Here is a 24,292-nt window from a genome sequence, read left to right on the forward strand (position 1 = left end):
ATGCCTGCAATTTTTCGTCGCTTTTGTGTGGACCGTCATTCTCAACTGTCATCATTTTTGTTGCCACTCCTGTCTGATAAGTCTTCAATTAACACTTGATTTAATGGTAGATTTAAAGGGAATAATATTTTGACCCCCAGACAAGATGAGTGCAAAAAGGCCTATTCCGTCGAGTACAAAAAAGGAATCGTGCGGACTCCCGGGGGAAGAATCTTACGGGTTTCTGCAAAGAGACAAAGTTGGTTCTCCGAATGGTCCGAAAATGGACAGCAGAGTACGATAACCTCAGTCAACAGGTGGACGAGGGAAATGCTAAGAAGTGCAAGTGTGGATCAAGCAACCATTCCTGAGCTGGAGGACATCATCTATGAATGGATTGCTGACAGCAGAACAAAGGCTTTGGTTGTGTGCAGGGTTGATATTCATGCATTTGCCCTTGCAATGGCACCACAGTTAAAAATATCCCCAGAAGAATTCAAAGCATCACAAAACTGGCTGGATGGCTTCCTTCAGCGATATGAAATGTCTCTAAGAAGAGTGACAACACTGTTCTAAAGCTGGAAGGTACTAAAGTTATTAAACGTGCACTTGCATTCAAGTCCTTTGTTGATGGCATCGACTTTTCTAAATACCAACACTCCAATACGATTGCCATAGATGAAACTGCAGTGTTTATGGGCCAAAGATCTCAAGCGACAATTGATCAGAAGGGTGCCTCGCCTCCACTGGTTGCGAAAGTGCACGTGTTACCTGTATTTTGGAAATTCGTCTGGATGAAAAGAAAGCCCCACCGCTAATCATCATTAAGGGCAAGAAAGTTAAGATTGAACGTATTTCAGGCATTTATGTTCTTGAAACCGAAAACGCATGGTGAACACAAACAGTTATAATGAAATTGATCGATTTAATGTTGCCACTTGTTTTGCGAGGTAGCAACAGAGGTCTGCTAGTCTGGGATTCAGGCAGCCTCAGCCTCACTGCACTAAAGACAAGAAGAACTTCCTTGCAGAGAGAAGAATAGATCAAATAATGATTGCTGCAGGAATGACTACATATCTCCAAACTCTTGGCTACCAGCTGTGTTGCCAATGCACTACCAGCAGGCTACATGGACAGGAAGTGCTCATTGAAGGAGAGCCCTTTGCTTGACATGAGAGATTGGGGTCAAAGGTTCTACAGGAAATGGAGTCGCAAGAAATTCATGCCGGAATTTGGGGTTGGGAGAGTTATAACGATGTTTCAAAAGAAGATGACATGACTGTTTTTGAATGAATGTAGTTTTTGTATATGAATAAATGTAGATTGTTGTACATGAATAAATATAGATTGTTGTACATGAAAAAATAAGACATCCTCTGAAATAAGCCATAATGCATCTTTTGGAGCAAAAATTAATATAAGGTCAGGTCTTATTATTGGAAAAATACGGTAATTTCTTTATCTTTATGAGGACTATCTGTTAAAAGGTCTTTTCTCCGGTATTCTAAAGGAGTTGTGGAAATTCGTTTTGATCATTGGTCATAGTAGGCTGTTTGACAGTGGCTCAACTGGTACTCCTGATCTCTCTCTGCGGAGGTACCAAGCAGCATCTAGCTGTCCAATGGTCAAGATTGTTTCTGTAGGGGTTATGGCACTGGCTTGAGATGTATCCGTCACTAACGTAATTCAAGCACTTGGCTAGAGGACAGTCTTTGGCTAGATGTTCGACCGAGCTGCAGCTTCGCCATTATCGCTGCACTTAGAGGAAGTTTATCATGACACGTACTGTACCGATGATAAGTTAGGCAGAGGAAATCTCATGTCCACAGTGAATGATACTTCCCCGGAGAAGCAAGTGAGATCTGCTTGTCTCCGGCTTGAATATATTTCAATGGGAAGTTTCGATCTTAAGAGTACTCACTTGGCTACCTACCATGACCAGTGTACATGCTTCCCTTGTACAGAGAAACCCTCTAGCAGTTTTTTTCTGGAATCTGTATTTTTTATCATGAAGGAAAACTTTCCATCCCGATATGGAATGCAGGAGCATATTTTCTGTGCTCCGATGATCTCTTTTGAATCTGTCGTGAGCACTCTGGGTTCCTCACAACCTGGAACCTCTATTCCTAAAGCCGACTTAGAGTAACGTTAGTGCAAATGTTAGAAAAAACCCTATCTGGCAGATATCCTGCTGTAGCAGGGGAAAAAAAGAAGAAAAAAAAAAGGAATAGCCTCACTAGAGCCAGTCGAAGTTAGTAGTGAACACAATTAGCATAAAGCTAAAGGAAAGGAAAGCAATCCTAAATAGCAGAAAGAGAAACAGACATTTCAGGCAGACACAATTGCACCTACTTTGGAGCATAATATTGTTTTAGTTTATGCAGGCTACAAACTGTCATTCATCACATGGCACGATGCACCCCACCCACCAGGGTGTTCGTTGATTTCTTTCCAAATAAATATATATGAGGGATAAAGTTTTATTTAATTAATTAATTTATTTAATTTCAATTTGATTATAATACACATTCCAATTTAAACATACCTAACCAGACTATCTTTATTTAAAAATAATACATTTCTGAAAAGGAAAATAGCAGAAAAAAAAATCCGTTAACGCCCGGTATTCCTTTATAAAGATTAAGTGATGCCGATCAGCCCTATCTACCACTTTTGGAAACTGAGTGAGGTGAGTTCAACTACCACCTGTAGCTAATCTGAGATAACTGGCCTAAGACTAATACTGATATAAGAAATCCAGTGAAGAGAGACTGCTGACAAATACTGCCATCTCGTGGTTCTAATTCTGACACTCAATTTTGCTGTCTGAAATAGTATGTATTTTAGAGTCGAATTTCTTGGAAGAAAAACCCGAGTTTCTGGGAGAAAAAGCCTGCTTGTCTCTAGAGAGATCTATTAACTCGCGATCCAGTAATAAAAATTGCTTAGTGATTGATAGCCATTCTCTGGGCGACCTAGCGCTTGTTCAATCAAGCTGCTTCCACTGAGCTACACAGGCTTCAAGGCATTTTCAAAGTCTGCGCTGTTAGCGTTGTGGCTATGTGCTTCGCAACCATATGTCTGAGGAAGGAGTGTCCTAGGTTTGATTACCGTCGCCGACATGAGGTGCTTAAGGATCTTCCTCAGCCATAGCCAAGTTAGCTGGTCTTGGGCATGGACAGCAAGGTTTTTGATCCCACAAGTAGGCAAACAGGTCCCTTCAACACACGTGGTAACAGTCAGGAATACTTAAGACTATCCCTTGAGTTATAGGTCTGAATTGTCAGCTATGCCGGTCCCGAGCTCGGATGAAGATGGGGGGATTGAGGTGGTGCCATACCTCCCCGTAAAAGTGGCTCGCTCACGGCCGTTGAATCACCATACGAAATGAATGAATGAACATTTTCAAAAAAAAACATAAATAAATAAATAACAATAACTAAATAAATAAATAAAAATAAATAATAACAAAAATAATAATAAAAATCAGCTAACGCCTTTTTGTTCCCGTATAGGGAGTAGGCGAGGCCATTTTAAGCCTTATCTAACTTTTGGAGATGAGTGGGCAGTTCAGTCTCCACTGGTAGCCAATCAGCGGTAGCTGGTTCAAGGCTATCACTAATTAATCGGCACACAGTGAAGAAGGCCGCTAGTAAGTGCCGCCATCTGGTGGTCACTATCCCTAACAGAATATATTTAATGTCTGAAAATAGTGTGGGTTCGACGGCCGATTTTCTTGAGTTTACAGGACGAAAAACCCGCTAGCCCGTGTCAGAGATCGACTAACTCTGGAACCGGTCGAGAAAAGGCTTAGAAAAAGTTCCTCTAGTCGGCGACTAGATTCGAACGCCTTTTGTTGTGCGGTCAAGTGCTGTAGAGTGCAAACGCCACTTCTACTGAGCTACACAGTCTCTAACAATAATAAATAATAACAATCTTCTTCTTCTTCTGCAGCTTCTCCCTCTTAAGTGGGGTCACTGTTGAGGATGAGTCTCCTCCACATCCTCCTATCTTCGGCTGTCACAACATCCAAGTTCTTCATCCTCACGTCCTCTTCTACCAGCTCCCTCCATCTCCTCTTTGGCCGCCCACACTTCCTCCTTCCTTGCACATCCATCTGCATGACCCTTCTTCCCACACATTCGTCCTCCCTCTTCATCACATGACCAAACCAAACCTACCTTGCCTCCTGTATCTTAATCTTAAATAATCTTAATCCTGTGTCTTAAATAATAACAATAACAATAATAATAAATAAATAAAAATAAAAACTAAGAATAAACATATAAAAAATATATAAATCAGAAAACTTAAGAAAATACACCCCAAAGGCTATGGTAACAACAACATATACTTGTGTATGTTGTTTTAAAACTTGTATATAGGTTTTGTACAAGTGTACCTTTCTAATATTTATTGTTGCGTGGCTCCTCATTACCTAAGGATACATATTGTGGCACTAAATAAAAATAAAATTATATGAAATAAATAAATAAAATTAAAAACCTAAGAATATATATAAAACTGTAGCGTAATAAGAAAGCCTGTGTAGCGCAGTGTTTTTTTTTTACTCTTTTTAAGTACTCCTACGGCAAGTGAAATTGTTCGCGTTTATTAGGATTATTCAGGCCGTCATGCTAAAGTAATCCGAGAACGGTAAACCGAGTTTCCGAGAGAAAAAATCCTGCCTACAGCCGACTAACTCGGGAACCGGATGAAGATAGGCTTAGAAAAAGTTTCTCCAATCATTGGAGCGTAAGTGCGGTCATAAACCTGTTGCACAACTTGAGCACATTGAGTTCACCCATGCCATGGAGGACCACATTCAGTGTGGCTGTTGTTCTTCGAACCAGAAATTTCATACTCTGCTATTAAATTTCTGGTTTGTGCTATAACATAATATTCGTTATATTCTCAATAGTAGAATATAACGAATATTTATCACAGGCTATCATCACACGTTTCCCTTTACAGCTGCCAAGTTCTAGACACCGCCACCATAGCCGTTGTCCTTCAGGTAAGCCCCAACCGAAAACGCATGGAGTGGTATCAGGGGTGTGAGGTGGCCATGCAACTGGAAACAAGTGACTAATCACTCTTTCTTCTCTGAAGCGATGCGGTACTAGCAGCTGTTCTTGTTGTGCAATGTGTGGAGGTACTCTATCTTTCATAAAATGGTCTCTTTCCGAGATTATCGTTGCTGAAGTTGCGAAATGACGAAAATGTTTAACATATCGAGATATTTCTTTTCGGTAATGGAAAAAGTTACTGGTTCTGTCCCAATGATGTCCTAAAAAAAAGAATGGCTTTATTATCAAATCTGCTTTGAAGCCACACCAAACTATAATTTTCGGTGATTGAAATGCAAGTTTCTGAAGGGCATGGGGTGATTCGGAAGCCCAAATTCGACATGTTTGGTTGATAGCAGACTCTTTCACATAAAAATGCACCATATCAGAATTTTCCAAGGCCTAGTGTCGTCGACTTTCGATGTGACTAGAAACAGCAGAGCAAATGTCAGTCGCTTATCCTTATCATCGTGTAGCAGCTAATATACATGGTTGATCTTGTATGGAAAAAATGTAACAATTTTGCTCATAATTTTTCATACAATTTAATATGGCATATCCAATTTCCGCGCTACTACTTTCAGCAATATTTACATGAGATGTGTTGATAATTACGGTGGTAACTTCTTCAGTTGCTCATGGTAGCACTGGTTTCCATCCTCTACCAGGCTGAACTTCCAAAGGTCCTCTTTCTTCAAACTCCTGAATCATCAATTTAACTCATTAGCTGACAGAGGACATTTACACAAGTTGTGGCTGATTCTAAATTCACAAAGATCGGATGATGTATTGCACTTATCAAGGTAAAAGATCTTTACAAGTAACCCGGGAAAAGATAAAGTACAGAGCATGTTGAACGCCACTGACAATAATAATTCGTTTGTAGGGTACCTAACACCCTTATGATGCCAACAAAACAGGTTTTAACTTCGTTTCATCGAAATTTTAGGTTTTTCTCAACTAAATTTGGTGACATTCTGGCTGCAAGATCGAGGCATAGAAGGGTCTATATAGGGTAAGTTTAATTATGACCACACTGTATATGTAGATAAATAGATAATTAATGGGCGAAACAAAAATTAGTAATTTATTATCCGTTTTTTTTCTGTAAAATTAGGCTAAAGTGATTCTTCGGCGCAATTGCTTAATAAAAACAGTTGAAAATTTTGAAAATATCAATAAAATGAACAAAGATAACTCCTTTTATTCTCTTTTAGGAGTAGACGAGGGCTTTTAATCTTATCTAGCTTTTGGATACTGAGTTGGCAGTCTCCACCAATACCAATCAGACATAGCTCTTCCAAGACTATCACTAATTATAAGCAGCAACCATGCCTGCCCAACATGGCTCAGATCCTGCCATGATGAAAAACTTGAACCAGCATTGAATAAAAGCTGCCGCTTAATTACAGGATGCCTGAAACCAACACCACTAAAAGACGTGTATACTTTGGTTGGTATTGCTTCCCCTTCAATTTGAAGATCTGCATTCTCAGTTGACGAAAGGAGCAGACAAATGAATGTTGAATGCCACACACACTAATTATAAGCAGCAACCATGCCTGCCTAATATGGTTCAGATCCTGCCATGATGAAAAATGACCCATCATTCAATGAAAGCTTCTGCTTAATTACAAGTTGCCTGAAACCAATCCCGCTGAAAGACGTGTATACTTTGATTGGTATTGCATCTCCTTCAATTTGAAAATCTGCATTCTCAGCTGACGAAAGAAACAGACAAATGAACGTTGAACGCCAGCCACTCTTCTGCCAGACCACAGTGTCCCAAATACTAAGATCCAACATAGCTTCCTAGCAACTGTTGAACCACCTAAAAACCCTCCATAGACAATCCTTCAACAATGGCTTACATTATACCCTGAGAATAATACTAATTTTCCAGCAGCCGAACATCTTCCAAGTGGTGTCCACTTTGACTGAAATACTTGGAAAAGGCTCAGCAGACTTCGAACATCAAAACACTGCAAACCAAGCCCCATCAAATGGGGAGCCACCTCACTGGACTAGAGCATTGTGAGTGTGAAACAACCCAGTCCGTGGAACATCTTTCCTGTCCCTTTCTTCAGTCACCTTGCACAAAAGAGGACCTTATATCCTTCACAGAAAGAGCAGTTGATTGCGCAAGATACTAGAGGAACATCTCACCATATTTATTGTATATAACTTACGTGTAGTTTCTTTCTTCATATTTTACTTATTATTCCTTGTATAATTCACTTATCACATTTAAGCTGTTCTCATTTGTAATGTATCCAAATTTGTTATAAATAACGCACTACTTACTTACTGTTGTATTATTCATTACAAACAGTCCTGTCAGCTTTTGTACCTAGCCTTAATATGTTTTTTTTTCTTCTTTTGCATGTAATAATACGGGTTCCATGGTCGATTTTCTTCAGTTAAAGAAAGTTAAAAACCTTGCCCGAGACAGAGATCGACCAACTCGGGAACCGGCCGAAGAAAGGCTTAGAATAACTTTCTGCACTCAACGACTAAATTTGAAAATAATCTATCTTCGTGTGCTTAGAGAAGAGAACGCAAGCGCCACTTCCACTGAGCTACACAGGGGTCATCATAAACATCATCATAATTTATTATTAAATCAATATATTATTTAAAATATAATATTAATACCATGGCGCTTGACTGTGTGAAGGAAGACTTCCTTCGAATCTAGTCTGGGACTAGAGGAAATTTTTCTAAGGCTTTTTTCGACCGGTTCCCGAGTTAATCGATCTCTGGCACGGGCATGAGGGTTTTTTCTGCAGGAAACTTGGGTTTTTCGTCACGTAAACTAAAGAAGGTCTGCTGGGTTAGCCTAGTGGCTATGCCTGGGAAAGGAGTGTCCTAGGTTCGATTCCCGTCGACAACGTGAGGAGTTAAGGATCTTCCTCAGCCATAGCCAAGTTAGCTGGTCTTGGGCGTGGGCAGCGTGGTTTTTCTCACCACAAACAGGCAAACTGTCCCCTTGAGCACACACACAGATACAGTCATGAATATAATCCTCAGGGGTTATGGCAGAGGAGTGGCGAACCGGCTGTATTAATACGCCAGTAACCTCTCATTGATGGAGGATAAGGATAGGATAGGATAGACTAAAGAAAATCGACCATTCATCTCACATTATCTCAGACGTTAAATATATTGTGTTAGGGTCAGGGACCACGAGATGGTGGCACTTGTTGAACCATCTCTCTTCACTGTGTGCTACTTAATTAGTGATAGCATTTGGCCAGCTATCTCTAATTGGTACTAGTGGAGATTGAACTGCCCACCCCAAAAATTAGATAGGGCTAAAACGGCCTCGCCTACTTTCTATACGGGAATAAAAGGTATTAGTTGATTTTTTTTTATATAATTTAAAATTAAAATATATTATTTAAAATTAATAAATTATTATTTATAATAATATTTAAAATTACAATAAATAATAATAATAAATAAATCAACTAACGCCTTTTATATTTTACAACAACAACAACAACAACAAGAATAATAATATTCAAGATACCAAGTAATTTTATATAAACGTGGTTTTTTAATCCTATTTACCAAGTAAGCAAACAGACAAGTAAGTCAAGTTTGCACGTGCATGTAGTACAAGTCTGAGGCAACTCGTGGTAAAGGTGGATTAAGTTCTGATCACTTTCCTTAATATTTTTCCCTTAATGTAAAGCACATTCCCTTGCAGAGATGTATGATGCTATGCATTAAAGGCAGTGGTCACTACCCATACCGGTTTCGACCTTTGTATAGGTGAAGCGGGCTCTAAAAATAAGATGATCCTGAAAGATCGCCCAACTCAGCATTGTTCCAGTCAGTGACAGGCTCACCCCATCACCGAGAAGAACTTCTCAGCATTGGCTCACCCCACCACCCAGCAGAGCCATAATCTCAGTGGTGACCACACTCAGAGACAGGCAAAAACCTACCCCCAAGCAGAGCCACTCAAATCAGAGCCTGACCCGCACCGGATTCGACCTTTATTGAGGTCTCATCATCGGCAGCCAGACCTGACAATGCTAAGGTTGAAGTAATGCAGAGCTTTTGAATTTTACCTAAACAAGTTGCCATAAGGTGCTTTGACATTATTAAATAAAATCTCAGGATGAGTGATAGATGTAGAAAGTTTTTTAACTTGGGCATATTATGTATTCAAGATACCAAGTAATTTTATATAAACTTAGTTTTTAAATCGTATTTCCCAAGTAAGCAAGCAGACAAGTAAGTCAGGTTTGCGCCTGCATGTAGTGCATGTCTGAGGCAACTAGTGGTAAAGGTGGATTAAGGGTTGATCACTTTCCTTAGTATTTTTCCCTTAATATAAAGCACATCCCCTTGCGGAGATGTATGATGCTATGAATTAAAGCAATGGTCACTACCCATACCGGTTTCGAACTTTATTGAGGTCTTGTCAGAAGGAAAGTGATCAGAGATTAATCCACCTTTACCACGAGTTTCCTCAGACTTGCACTATGTGCAGGTGCAAACTTGACTTACTTGTCTGTTTGCTTACTTGGGAAATTGGATTAAAAAACCAAGTTTATATAAAATTGCTTGGTATCTTGAAAACATAATATACTCAAGTTGAAAAACTTTCTACATCTATCTTTCATCCTGAGATTTTATTTAATAAGGTCAAAGCACCTTGTGACAACTTGTTTAGTTAAAAATCATAAGCTCTGCATTACTTCAACCTTAGCATTGTCATGTCTGGCTCCTACTGACGAGACCTGAATAAAGGTCGAAACCTCTATGGGTAGTGACCGTTGCCTTTAATGCATAGCCTCGTATATATCCGCAAGGGGATGTGCTTTACATTAATGGAAAAATACTAAGGAAAGTGATCGGAGCTTAAATCACCTTTACCACGAGTTGCCTCAGACTGGCAATACACGAGTTGCCTCAGACTAGCACTACCACGAGTTGCCTCAGACTTGCACTACGTGCAGGCCCAAACTTGACTTGTCTGTTTGCTTACTTGGGAAATCGGATTAAAAAACCAACTTTGTATAAAATTACTTGGTATCTTGAATACATAATATACCCAAGTTAAAAAACTTTCTACAATATTATTATTATTATTATTAATCCAATAACGTGTGGTGTAAATCATGTGGCGAAAAACGCTGTGGGCCTGAATAACTGCAGGATTGTTGATCAAGCATGTGTTCGCAATGGTGACATCTTAATCAAAATTTAAAATTTTGTTGGCATGGGTAAAAAAAAAAAACATCTAAATGAAATAAGGCAAATTTATTTTAACACTGCTGACTACTAAAGAATAGAAAATCTACAAGCTAGTCATGAATTTCAGAGTTTATGGTTTATTTAAACTCCCTCTGTTAGTATTGTAATTTGCATGGGCAGTTCGATTTACGTTATATTATTTTACTGCACCAAGGAAATTCTTCCTTATTACGACACCAGGGAAAATAAGTATAAGCTGGTCCATGTTTTACTACTAATAATAATAACAAAAAAAAAAAAAAAAAAGAATTAACAGGTGTCCTGTTATGACAACTGAGAGCAGTACTATAGAATATACGGAAAAGGCATGGTCTTAAATTAAATCACAATAATTAGGAAGAAACACTTTTTTCTTGATATGAATCCACTAATTGCATATCCTTGTTCTGTTTGCTTCTGAAGTAAATATTATGTCATTTTTTATCTCCTCTAAGTATTACATTTAAATTAGAGTTTTATCAGTATAGCCGTATTAACAGTTTAACTGGATTAATAATATGCGCACCCATTGGGAAATCATACGGTGAATATTAAATTTTTGAACTCATTCTTTCCTTCCGATTAAATTCATGTTAAAGGAACACGAAGTGCACATATAATTACTTCCAGTAGACCTGAAAAACTAAGTAAATTCAAAACTTCGTTATTTTGATTTTGTGAAGAAACTCACTCAAATTTATTAATTTATTTATTTTATGGTGGTCCATCATGCTATGATTCAGTTTGGTGATATAGTTGTATTTATTTTGTTGATATAATACATGCTATAGTTTATTGTATTCTACTAAATTTTAATTGTATGTTTTTAATAAAAACGTCAGATTTATTTTAAAATATTTGTATCAATATTTATAGTCATATTATAATTTGGTACCTTTCACTATTAGTCCAGGAATTATTATAATTCAGGCCTTCATGGAGTCAAAAGACTCATCCTGGATAATAGAATAGTTAAATTTTTCCTGAAGAATTTGAACATGAAATCATTCTTGCAGTTAGTTCATTGCTTTGTGTGCACTGGTGGAATTTAGTTACAATGTAAACCAATTTTTTCAAATTAAGAAAATCTTTATTTTTGAACATAGTGTTGCTGGATTTGTTAGTTTTCTGAGATTACTCTTCTAGAAATGAGATTGTTCTTCTGTCACAATGGGTTACCTTTATGACACCTCAGGAGCCCAATTTTAATAAATAAGTTTGAAATTACAATATTTTGAGTTTTGTTCACAGGAATGACTGTTAGTGGCATGGGGTTGTATTTTTATATAAGATTTTACTTTTAAAAGTAGATTTTATAAAGCAGAACATTTGAAAACTGCCAGAAGTTTGATATGACTGACCATTAGTATATTTTGTTCAAATCATACTTCTCTTAACTGATATCATTCTTCTCTTATCTGCCACTGTATCTTACAGTTGGTAAAGATGGTCTGGAACATTTTCTTTGGTTTGAATTTATTTAAGGTGCAAGAGAGCTTTTTAACTGCAGTACAGTTGTTAAGGCTTTGTTAATTTACTTTACCTTAATTTAATTTACCTTAGCAATATACTTTGTTTCATGATAAAGTAACTCTAGAGTTGGATAAAGGTACTGCCTATGCTGTTATATTGCTGGCCTTTGCAAAAGCATTTGACAAAATACTGCTTAAATGTTTTAATTAGTTAAAACAAATGGAGATGGATAAGTGGGTGGTTGTCAGACAGTCATCAGAGAGCAGTGTATGGTGAAGCAGTCAAAGGTCAAACAAAGTGACTAGTGATGTTCCACAAGGCACTGTTCTTTATTGTATATTAATGATATTGGAGACAATTTGAAGAGTGATATGCAGTTATATCCCATTGAGGCTAAGTTGAAAAGAGCTATATTAAATAAAGATGATATTGTGATCAACTAAAATGATTTGAATAGTCTTTTTATTGTGATCAGAGGATGATGGTTTTTCTTTTAATCTGGCAAAATGTAAAGTTATTCATTTTGGAGTGAAAAAGTTTCAGGCTGCATATTCTATTGATGGGATTTCATTGCTGGAAATTGATGAACCAAGGATCTGGGAGTTATGGTTGATGCGGCATCGTAGTTCAGAGGTCATATTGCTAAAAATTGCAGAACAGTTCAGAAGATAACTTGGATGCTCAAAAATATACTGACTAGTACAGATAGAAAAGTAATTATTCCTCTTTATAAGTCTCTAATACGTCCACATATGGGCTGTTTTGCTCAGATTTGGTCACCTGAGTTTCTCGGAGATGCGGAGGTGGTTGAGAGGATTAAGAGGCAAATAACCAAGATGGTTTCAGGCTGTGGAATGTTCCATATATGAAGGGAAAGATTGACAATTTATGGGCTACAAAAATTGGCAGATAAAAGGAAGAGAGGTGATGATAGAAACATTCTATCTGCTAATAAATTTAGTTTAATCCTTTATCCAAGTGTGAGCAAACAAAGTTTGCACCTGAAAGTATCTTCAGGACTGGGGTAAGGTGGTACAACACCAGGGCACTCCTTGCAAAGGTGGAGCAAGCTACCAACACTCCTATCTCAGTATCTCCCATAATGCAAAACACATCTCCTTGCAGATATGTCTAATGTTATGCATTAAGGGAAGGGCCACAACCCAGACTAGTTTCGACCTTTATTGAGGTCTCTTCAGTGGGAACCAGGTCCAAGTGGAGATACCAGGCAGAAGCATTAGCAGGTCTTCTCTACCTATAGGAGTTGTCAAATGGTGTGCCACCCTTTTTTAATAAATTACTCTGGATTTAGAGAAAGATGTTGAAAGTTTATTTTTCACTTGGTTAGAGTATAATAAATTTAGTTTAATCCTTTATCCAAGTGTGAGCAAACAAAGTTTGCGCCTGAAAGTATCTTCAGGACTGGGATAAGGTGGTACAACACCAGGGCATTCCTTGCAAAGGTGGAGCAAGATACCAACACTCCTATCTCAGTATCTCCCATAATGCAAAACACATCTCCTTGCGGATATGTCTAATGTTATGCATTAAGGGAAGGGAGACAACCCAGACTAGTTTTGACCTTTAGTGGGAGCCCAGCTCCCACTGAAGAGACCTCAATAAAACGCAAAACTAGTCTGGGTTGTGCCCCTTCCCTTAATGCATAACATTAGACATATCCGCAAGGAGATGTGTTTTGCATTATGGGAGATACTGAGATAGGAGTGTTGGTATCTTGCTCCACCTTTGCAAGGAATGCCCTGGTGTTGTACCACCTTACCCCAGTCCTGAAGATACTTTCAGGTGCAAACTTTGTTTGCTCACACTTGGATAAAGGATTAAACTAAATTTATTATACTCTAACCAAGTGAAAAATAAACTTTCAACATCTTTCTCTAAATCCAGAGTAATTTATTAAAAAAGGGTGGCACACCATTTGACAACTCCTATAGGTAGAGAAGACCTGCTAATGCTTCTGCCTGGTATCTCCACTTGGACCTGGTTCCCACTGAAGAGACCTCAATAAAGGTCGAAACTAGTCTGGGTTGTGGCCCTTCCCTTAATGCATAACATTAGACATATCTGCAAGGAGATGTGTTTTGCATTATGGGAGATACTGAGATAGGAGTGTTGGTAGCTTGCTCCACCTTTGCAAGGAGTGCCCTGGTGTTGTACCACCTTACCCCAGTCCTGAAGATACTTTCAGGTGCAAACTTTGTTTGCTCACACTTGGATAAAGGATTAAACTAAATTTATCATACTCTAACCAAGTGAAAAATAAACTTTCAACATTCTATCTGCTAAAACGATTTTATACAATGGAGGTAGGGGTAATTTTTCAGGATATGGCAGGTGATGATAGAACAAGAAGTTATCATTGGAAGTTGAATAGTCAAGTTTCAGTTAGCAGGGTCTAGATTTTTTGCTACGAGGGTGGTGAATGAGTAGAATCGATTACCTGAAGTGGTTGTCAGTTCTTTGTCGGTGAATCAGTTTAAGGAGGGGTATGATAGGTGCTGTGTTTATAATGGTTAGCTACGAGAAAATTTTGACTGCATTGTGGGAAAGTATGGTAGGTATATTTTGAATGATGTTTGTGGGCCTCCCACAATGAGTCTTTGGACTCCATAGAGATACCCATCAACAGTAATAATCATTATTATAATTAACAGGTGTTAACATCTAAACATGACATATACATATTCAGCATTATACAAAACAGTATTCAAACCCATTTAAACCCAGGGATTTGAGTTAGAAAAGAATGGTTAACAATTGAGTTATTGATATGAGAACCCTGAGGAAAATTTGGGGCATTAACAGATGGCATCAGTTGTAGAACCATATTAAAAATGAATAATTCAGAAACAAAAACTTGACATTAGGAGAATATTGATAATGTTAAGCTCCTACATTAAAATCCTGCACAAGAATTTAACCGAAACACTTGACTATTAAGAGAGAAACACTGATTGTAATTTGGCAATAGTCATCCCATATAATAAAGAGATTTTGCAAAAAATTGATGATTACCAGGAAATTGGCAGAGCTCTAAGAATTTGGGGATGATGCCGAACAGGGAGTTGCAGCCCAAAGAAATATAAAGTGCAGCTTCCAGACCCTCCTTTAAGGAATTTCACTGATTCTTCTAAAAGTCCCTATCTTCCTCATTAATCTACCTGGGCATCTACAAAAATCTGTTGCACCTGTTGTGTATCCTACATCAGTGAAACAGGAAGACTTAATCTAATCAAGTAAGAGGAACACAAAAAAACACTCAGTTCTAGTTCAGGTCAGGTCTAGCTGAACATGCCATTGATACTGACCATGTGATCAATTAGCAAGGTTCCAACATTTACATGTACCAAGTTTTATATGGGAGAAAGCTTCAGGAGACTTGTAAAGTTATTATTTATAATAGTGGACAAATGAATCCAAACAAGCCAAATTTTCATGAAGGTTTTGGTTTGGATTTTGTTTCAGTTCATAATAATTCTCGTTTCCGTTTCCTATTTTCAGTTTTAGTTTTTAGTCCACTATTTTGTTTGGTGTTTTAACTGTCTCTGTGATGATTATGAATAGTGTTGTGCATTTTTAATAGTGTAAACAAGTTGACATTTGTAGTGTTTTATTCATTTTGTGTAGCTATAAAATGGATACACCTTCAAAGAAAAAAAATCAGGTAATGCCTTTTTGTTCCCGTATAGGGAGTAGGCGAGGTCATTTTAGCCCTATCTAACTTTTTGGAGACTGAGTGGGCAGTTCAGTCTCCACTGGTAGCCAATCAGAAATAGCTGGCCCAAGGCTATCACTAATTAATCAATACGCAGTGAAGAAGGCGGCTAACAAGTGCCACCATCTCGTGTTCCCTAACCCTAACACAATATTTTTAATATCAGAAAATAGTGTGGGTGCAGCGGCCAATTTTCTTGAGTTTACAGGATGAAAAAGCCGAGTTTCAGGGAGTGAAAACCCACTTGCCCATGCCAGAGATCGACTAACTCAGGAACCGGTCAAAAAAAAGGCTCAGAAAATATTCCTCTAGTCAACGACTAGATTTGAACACGAGTGTCTTTCTTCCTGCGGCAACTGTCGTAGAGTGCAAACACCACTTCTACTGAGCTACATAGGCTAGTCCACTTGCACGAAAGCGTTCAAAAATATGTACTCTTTCTCAGCACGTATCCTTGACTTAAAGACAAATTACCAATGAGTGGTATTGGTTTAAGTACTGTTAATGTGATTTTAAAGAAGTTTAGGGAGACAGGTACCTTTCTCCTGACAGGAAGTAAATGTGTGTGAAAAAGGAAAACTTCACTTACTTGAAAGATCGTTTACTAGTTAGGAAAAGCAAAATGAATCCAAGATTGTCTGCTGTAGACTTAAATAGAGACTTGCAGATAGTGGGATTAATGTTTCTGAGATGACATTCCATCTAAGATTGTTGGAAGAAGGGAGGACTGCCCACAGATCAAAAAAGAAACAACTGTCAAGTATAGGTACTCGGACATAGCAAGTACTCTGTGTTTGAGTACCACACATAGGGGAAATTAATCTTTGAACATAGGGTACTTGCTCTTTGAACATAGAGCGAATAAACTATATTCGCAAATCAGCAGCTGAGAAGTCTTATCCCACCCACCTTCAACAAATGACTGTTCTGGTGTTGTTTTACACATAATGATCCAGGATCACTTGTGCCTGTTGATAGTATGATCAAAAGTGATCAATACATAAAAATATTGGAGAAAAGAGTGGTCCCACAGATCCAGAATGACAAAGAACTCATCTTCCAACAGGATCTCCTTCCATGCCACACTTCAAAAAAAAAGTGATAGAGTTCCTCAAAAATCAGAACATCCAATTGCTTTAATGGGCAGGTAACTCTCCTGACATTACCCCAATAGAAAATTTGTGGGCCATAGTGAAAAAGAGATTTGGAAAAAATAAATTGTGATACAAAGGATAACTTGATCCAATCCATTATAAAAATATGGTTTCGAGATGCAGAAATAAGAAAAACGTGTTCTATGTTGGTAGAGTTTAATAACATGACAAATGAATGAATTTATTAGGAACGAGGGGCACATGTAGATTATTAGGTAAAGTTGGAGTTTAATTTTTGCTTATTTTCTTGTGAAATTAAATTTTTCTTTAAAATGTGTGTTTGGATTAATTTGTTCGCTACTGTATCTTAGCCTAAATTACCAATATTCTCAAATTTTCAAGAATTTGGTCTGCCTCTGTCCGATTATTTTTCATTACTTCTATAAATGTGAATACCCCCCCCCCCAGCACATAATAACAATAACAAAAACATATGACATTCATCAATGTATGCCATCAGGATAGTAAATTTGTTCTGCAGTATATGTTTGTTATTATTGTTATTGTACAGCCTTCACCAAGAATCTGAAGACTAATTGTTGAAGGTCCACAGTAATCATCATGCCTGCCACACATTTTTTTAAACTTGCTTACAGAGGACTCGAAACTGCCTTTGACACCCTGTTCCACTCATGGTCACTACTCTCCACACAAAAATCTAGTCTGTATTCCCTAGTTAATCACACACTTATACAACCTCCAAGTAGTTTCTCTCCCATTCAGTCGTGTATTGAAAAATTTCCTTAGCATCTGTTGTTATGTGCCATCCAGTCATTTCCAACTCTTGTTGGTCTTGTGAAGAAAGGCTCTCTCTATCTCACTCTGTCTCTTGTCTTTTGTTTCAGCAGTCTTAAACTTCAAATAGGTGAATTCCTTTATGTTGCCCATCTATTTTTTTTGTGGTCTTCCTCAACATAAGCCATTTCTAATGATTTCATCTGCGTGCATAATATGCCCAAGTTACTCTTAACTTCTATCATTGTGTAGGCTGCTGTGGAGTGAGGGCATAGTAAAAATGTTTTTGCTGGTATTATTCCACATGAATGAACCAGATGAGATAGAATAATTTTTATTGATCACTACTAGTTTTGTGAAAATTCTTGGTTCACATCATCAGGAGAAATTGTGAATAAACTAAAATAACAGGTAGTGTACATAATATTTAAAACACAGGAATAATAATGGAAAGCGTGCATTCGCTATGAAGTTCTTTTTGGGTTCGTAGTCTGCTGCAAACTACTGGTAACTGCCCATGTGTTTTGTTGAATTACAGAAGACTAGACTTGATGTAGAATCATTCCTTGTTTTAAGTTGCACTGTTGAGGATACTTGATCATTTCAGCTGATTCCTTGAATGCTCCCGAGAAAAAAAATTGTAATTTATGTGGAGCATTTTGTTTACTGTTACAATACTTGATGTTTGGTTTCGGTTGTGTGCTGCCAGTCCCAATTTCTGTTTCCTTTCATTCCCTACATCCTTGATATGTTCAGATTGGCATGTTTCTCCTGACTTGCCTGTATGTCCTGTGTAGTGCAAACCACAGGTATAGTTGATCTTGTTGACACCATGTTTCTTTAGAGATGGATGGGGAGGTTTTGGAAGTTTTAGGAGGTTAGAGATCTTGCTGAAGGATAGAAATCCATATTTATATTTTGTTGACATAGTATTCTTGATTCGTCTGTCACTGACTGTATATCAGGGAGAATCACTCTTCCTCTTAAGTCTTTGTTGAATTTGAAAAACTAATTAAGTGCATACCATTTTTAGACACACTTGTAGAATTTCTCAGTGTATAGGAAGGCAGTGAATACTAGAAGATATTTGTATATTCATCACCAAGTGCAGAAAATAGGCATTATTCATTCCCTATGTGATATCACTTGTATAATCTCCACTAACATAGATAAAAGAAACCAAGAGCCCAACTACTTAAGCACTATCCTACCAAAGAACAGTTACAATAGAACATTAGTTGACAAAATTCTGCATCAACCTCTTAGACAGTCAGATGAACATGAAAAGCAAGCCTTCAGAGGAACAGCGATTCTATCTTATATACAGCACAGACAAAATATCAAGGATACTATGTAACAAAATATAAAGATGGCTTTCTACTCCTCAACAAGATCTCTAATCTCCTGAAACCTTCAAAACCCCTCCCCATCCATCTATCAAGAAACACAGTATTGACAAGTTCAACTGTACTTGTGGTTTGCACTACATAGGACAAACAGGGAGGTTGTGAGAAACATGGCAAGCTAAACACATCAAGGATGTAGAGAATGAAAGTAAACACAAATCAGGACTGGCAGCACATACAGCTGAAACTAAACATCAAGTATTGTGGCAGCAAACCAAAATGCTCCACACAGATTAGTTTTTTTCTCAAGAGCATTCAAGGAACCAGCTGAAATGATCAAACATCCTCAACAAGTCTGGTCTTCTCTAATTCAACATGACATGCATGCAGTTATTAGTAGTTCACAGCAGATCATGAACCAGCAAACAACTTCACAGCAAATGCATGGTTTCAATTTTATTCCTGTTTATTAGTCCTGATGATGTGAAACATGAATTTTTATGAAACTAGTAAAGTCCTCAAATTCCCATCTGGTTCTTTCATTTTCACCAGCAGAAACATTTCTAATACATTAACTTCTGTTTAACGAACATTACCTCCAAGGAGCCTTCTTTACATTATCTAAAACTTTCTTATTATTCATTCTTCTGGCCATGGGATTCTTAATAGTCTCCACTGTGTCCATAATTCAAATGAATCAATTCACTGTCTGTCTTGTTAATGATTCAGCTTTTATATCCATACATAACTACATCGCTGGCCAAGTAGTTAGTGTATCTGCTCTCCAGCCAAAAGGCTGCACATTCGAATCCCAAAGTGGCCATGAATGTTTGTGATTGTCTGTGGAAATATTAGTGGTGGTGGTAGGCGGTAGGTGTAGTTGCAGTTAGTTGTAGTTGGTGGAGAGTTGTAGAGTAGGTGCCCTTCCTCGATGAGTCTTTGGACTCCCTGTAGGTCTTCCCCAATCATTAATTCATTCAAATTGTTTAAATTTGAATGAATGAATGAATGAATGTTTAAATTAAGTCCAGCTCTCTTAACCAACAGAATCAACCACTCCAGATATTTCTTAGTCTCCACTATGAGGGTTGTAACATCTGCATATCTTAAATTATTTATTTTTCTGCCACCAATCTTAATTCCCTCCTTTAGAATTCCATCTCCTTTCTTCCACAGCGAACAACAAGAACATTAAAAAATAACTTTTATTATTATTATTATTCAGGCCTCCATGGAGTCAAAAGACTCATCGTGGGAAGTCCTTCCTAAGAACATAAAGTCTGTCAAGACTCATCGAGGGGAAGTCCCCCCCTAAGAAACACAGTCTATCATACCACTCCTTAAACTCATTGACCGTTCTTGCTCTCACCACTCCATCAGGCAATGCATTCCACGGTTCAACCACCCACCATGCAAAGAAACCACTCCTCACCTTCTTGTTCACAGTTTCCTTTCGTAACTTCCAGGGATGGCCTCTTGTCATCACTCCTTCCCGCTGTTCAACCAAGCAAAAGAACCCCCCAGTGTCACCCTGTAACCACCTCTCAACAGTTTAAAAGTCTCAATCATATCACCTCTTCTTCTATCCACCAAACTCTGCAGTCCACATTCCCTCAGCCAATCCTCATAACCAAAATTGTACACTCCTGAAACCATCTTTCTCATTTTACATGTTTTCAACAGTTCATTTTCAAGGTTTTGTAAATCTGTAGATTTTCCAAACCTTAAGAAATTTATATTCAATAAATTTCAGTATAAATATATTGAGTATAAAAAAATTTATATTCAATATAAATTCAATTTTTTAATATGAGTCTTGCACTCGGTCAAGTTCCTAAGGAGGGCAAGATTGTGCCACTTCATAAAGGAGGTGATCGAACTCGAGCATCAAACTATAGGCCTATCTGTGTGTAAGGTTAAGTTGTTGGAGAAGCTTGTGAGAACTAGGATCCAGAGTTGGGTTGATAACAATGGTATTATCTTTGATGGACAGCATGGATTTGCTAAAGGGAGGTCATGTTTTAGTAATCTACTTACTTATTACAATAAAGTGACTGCTTCCTTAGACAGAGGAAAAGGATACACAGTAACATACTTGGATTTGATAGTGCATTGGATTGGAGACTGGCTATCTGATAGGTATCAACAAGTTGTGTATGGGGGGTGCGATATCCAGGAAAAGGAAAGTCACTAGTGGAGTGCCTCAGGGGTCTGTTTTAGGGCCATTACTATTTAACTTGTATATTAATGATATTGGCGAAGATTTGGATGGAGATATTCAGTTGTTTGCAGATGATGCAAAGTTGGGACGAACCATAAAGAGTAGTGAAGATGTTGTGGCTTTGCAAGAAGACTTGAATAAATTGAGTGATTGGGCAAGCAAATGGGGATGTGAGTTCAATGTTGCAAAATGTAAGGTTTTAAAATTTGGAAAACAAAGATGGGATGCAGAATTTATGCTTGGTGAGAATATATTGTTGGAGGTAGAGGAAATAAGAGATCTGGGGGTGATAGTGGATAAGGAATTATAATTTAGGGGACACATCGCCAAAATTGGGAAGACAACACAAAGACTTCTGGGAATGATGCAGAGGACACTGACGTGTAGAAGTAGGGAGATTCTTGTTCCATTGTATAAGGCTTTGATTAGGCCACACATGGACTATTGTGCCCAGATTTGGTCACCGGGTTTTCAGAAGGATGAAGAGATGTTGGAAAGGGTCCAAAGGTGACTGACTAAGGTAGTTTCTGTCCTCTGGAATGTTGAGTATGAGGAAAGATTGAGAAGATGTAATTTGCAGAGTCTGGTGGAGAGAAGGAAGAGGGGAGATATGATAGAGACCTACAAGTTGGTAAGGGATTGTTATAGTGTTAAACTGTGAATGAAATTGTTTTGTATATATATATATTTTTTTTTTTCATTCACATTTAACATAATATACCATATACCAAGCAAGACTTGTGTAAATATTATTTAATGTAAACAACTTATTTTACAATTTAATATTCATATAACTACCTTAATTTTGTCTAATATTTAATTATTTAATTAAAGATATATGTATTAATAATGAAAAGACTGTATTAAATATTATTAAGCTATTTTAATTATTATTATGTTAATATTATAAGAACTTGTATTTGATAATTTAACTGCGCATTAATTGAAATGTAAATATTCTTTATTTATTCCTATTTGTAGAAGTTTAGCGTTATGCAATACCTCAATTTTATTATATTTTGTTTGGTTGTCATGGAGGCGTATGTGAGTGAGTGAGCACGTTTTGGAACACCACGTGAGGAGAAGGTTTATTGAAAAGAGTTTTAGAAAGAAATCACGAGAATAATTTAGGCGGGAAGAATGGATATAAAAAGGGAAGAACACTGAAAATATAAAGAGATTAGATTATTAAGAGAGAGAGAGAGAGTAAGGAGAGGATTGGCATTAGGTTGGAATCGGAGCATTCGGCAGTCGGGAATCACAGTGCGATAATAGCGAGTCGGCAAGTCACTCAAGCAGCTAATAAAGTCTACTAGTCGAGAGGCGGTTAGCTAATAAATTATAGAATAACAATTATAGCTACGGAAGACAGCTGAATGACTACTAAATAGACTAGCGATATTTGAGTTGAGATTCAATTTCAGGGCCGACCTATCAATGACACACAGAATCTTGAAATAAAGCACGGAGTTACTAGAGGCTGTAAAATTGAAGTTTACCGTTAGTTGTGTTTAGAATTATAGTGCCTAAAGAATTAATTGAATGCCGGAGGAATGAAAAACTGTGCATATAAAACCTAAAGTTAAGGAATTATTGTGTGTTGCCTCATTTCATGAGTGATCAGTAGTACTTTGTGCAACAACGTTTGTTTATGTGTATTGTGACCGATGATTAACTTAGTTATTGCTGAGAAGAATTTATTTAATGAGTGCTGTTTATTGTTAAAGGTGTTTACAGTTATAAAAAGTGTTTGCGTATAAGTAGATGAAGAAAGAAGATTATCGGTAAGAATATTCCAACCATTAATATTCCTGTGCAGAGATGTGAGTGTGTTTCATCCTAGAATTTCCTTATGTCAACAGTAACTATTGCGAAGATTAGCTGAAGTGTAAATCTAAAAGTGTTTGCTTGTAGAGTGGTGTTACTGTGATTTTATTGTATTTGGAACTTAAGGAACTGTGAGAAGACTGTATTAGAAATAGAAATAACAAATTTACCATTGTCTGAGTTTGTATGACAGTATTATCAGTAAGGCTGAAGTGTTTATAATAGCTTAATTAGTGATTTGATCTGAAGTGTAAAATTTGTGATTTTAAAATTAAATGTTTGTTTTTGTTAATCAAAAGTTGTATTTTGCCTGAATCTCTTTTACTGCACCATTCATAAAATATTCGAACCAAAGCGGGTGAATTAATTAAGTTAAATATACTCGGCCAGTATATATAATAACAACATATAAGAGAAGGGTTGTTAAAAGTTGGTTTACCTTCAATTCTTGAACTAATTCAGATATAAAGTAGCACAGTCTTTAAATATAAATTTTCTTTATATTTGAATTAGAATTCAACTTGCAACTTATCAATTGTTTAAGAACATCATAGTGATTAACATGTCGGATCCAACAATAGGATCAATGCTGGAGAAGTTTTACAGAAAATAGTGGGAGATCAGGGGACAACCAGAGGTCATCCCTGGAAACTGTATGAAGAGGGTGTGAGTAGGGGAGTGAGAGGCAGGTTTTTTCGTGCAGAGTTGTGAATGATTGGAATGCCTTGCCTGAGAATGTGGTGTCTGCAAAGAGTTTGAATGTGTTTAAAACATGGTATGATGAGCTGTGTGTGTAATAAAAGGACCTCCCAGATGAGTCTTTGACTCCATGAGGTCTTGGGATGGTAATAATAATAATAATAAAGAAATTTATATTCAAGTTTAGGTTTACAGAAGTGCCCATCATGAAAATTATGGAAACAATTACCACATTAAAGTAAAACTTTAGTTTAATATAAACCAAAATAAACACTAGATGTTTGGACCCTCACATTAAGGTCGTCATCTGGAGTACACACATATAAGAAACAAGCTGCACTACAATCTACATGGTATGCTAAAGTTACTGATCAACTGTTAAAACTATTAGCCTGATCTCTGGCAAAACAACAACAACAAAAAACCTTATTACATAAAAGTTTTACTCCATTTTTCCAGTTTGGAAAAGTACTTGTTCTTTACATCATACAAAAACCTGGTATGAATGGAAATTTAAAGAAGCCTGTGAAATTTTGATTGACCACCCTAATTTTAACAATAATGGTGGCATAAAAATTCGAAGAATTTGGATGGCACACATTCAGCCCAGTTAGTTTTCCAGCCAAACGCTGACTGTAGGACTCTAAGCAATTTTTCAGCTTTTATTTGCCACCATCCATACTTCTGTTGTAATTTATATGTATACTTATATAAGTAATTTCTTTGTGCGAACATGCTGCTCTCCAGCTTAATATAATTTTTGTAATCTAATAGATAATAATATTATCAGGACTCTAGCTTTGATG

General features: G+C 37.2%; 1 protein-coding gene across 3 annotated transcripts in view; it reads left to right on the forward strand.

Annotated features, from left to right (window-relative positions):
• Positions 1 to 10,517: 10,517 nt before the first annotated feature.
• Parp16 (Poly(ADP-ribose) polymerase 16) overlaps positions 10,518 to 24,292 on the forward strand; it is a 142,532-nt gene continuing 128,757 nt past the window's right edge. The window contains exon 1 of one of the 3 annotated variants that reach the window (XM_090403659.1): positions 10,518 to 10,720. The gene's annotated coding sequence lies outside the window, so the exon portion shown is untranslated. Of the gene's footprint in view, positions 10,843 to 24,292 lie in introns of all 3 variants that reach the window. The other 2 variants (XM_090403657.1, XM_090403660.1) reach the window with 2 other exon arrangements.

This window comes from Typopeltis vanoorti, chromosome 14 (genome assembly GCF_054136105.1).
Source record: "Typopeltis vanoorti isolate ZY-2024b chromosome 14, IOZ_Tvanoo_1.0, whole genome shotgun sequence".
Lineage (NCBI taxonomy): Eukaryota > Metazoa > Arthropoda > Arachnida > Uropygi > Thelyphonidae > Typopeltis > Typopeltis vanoorti.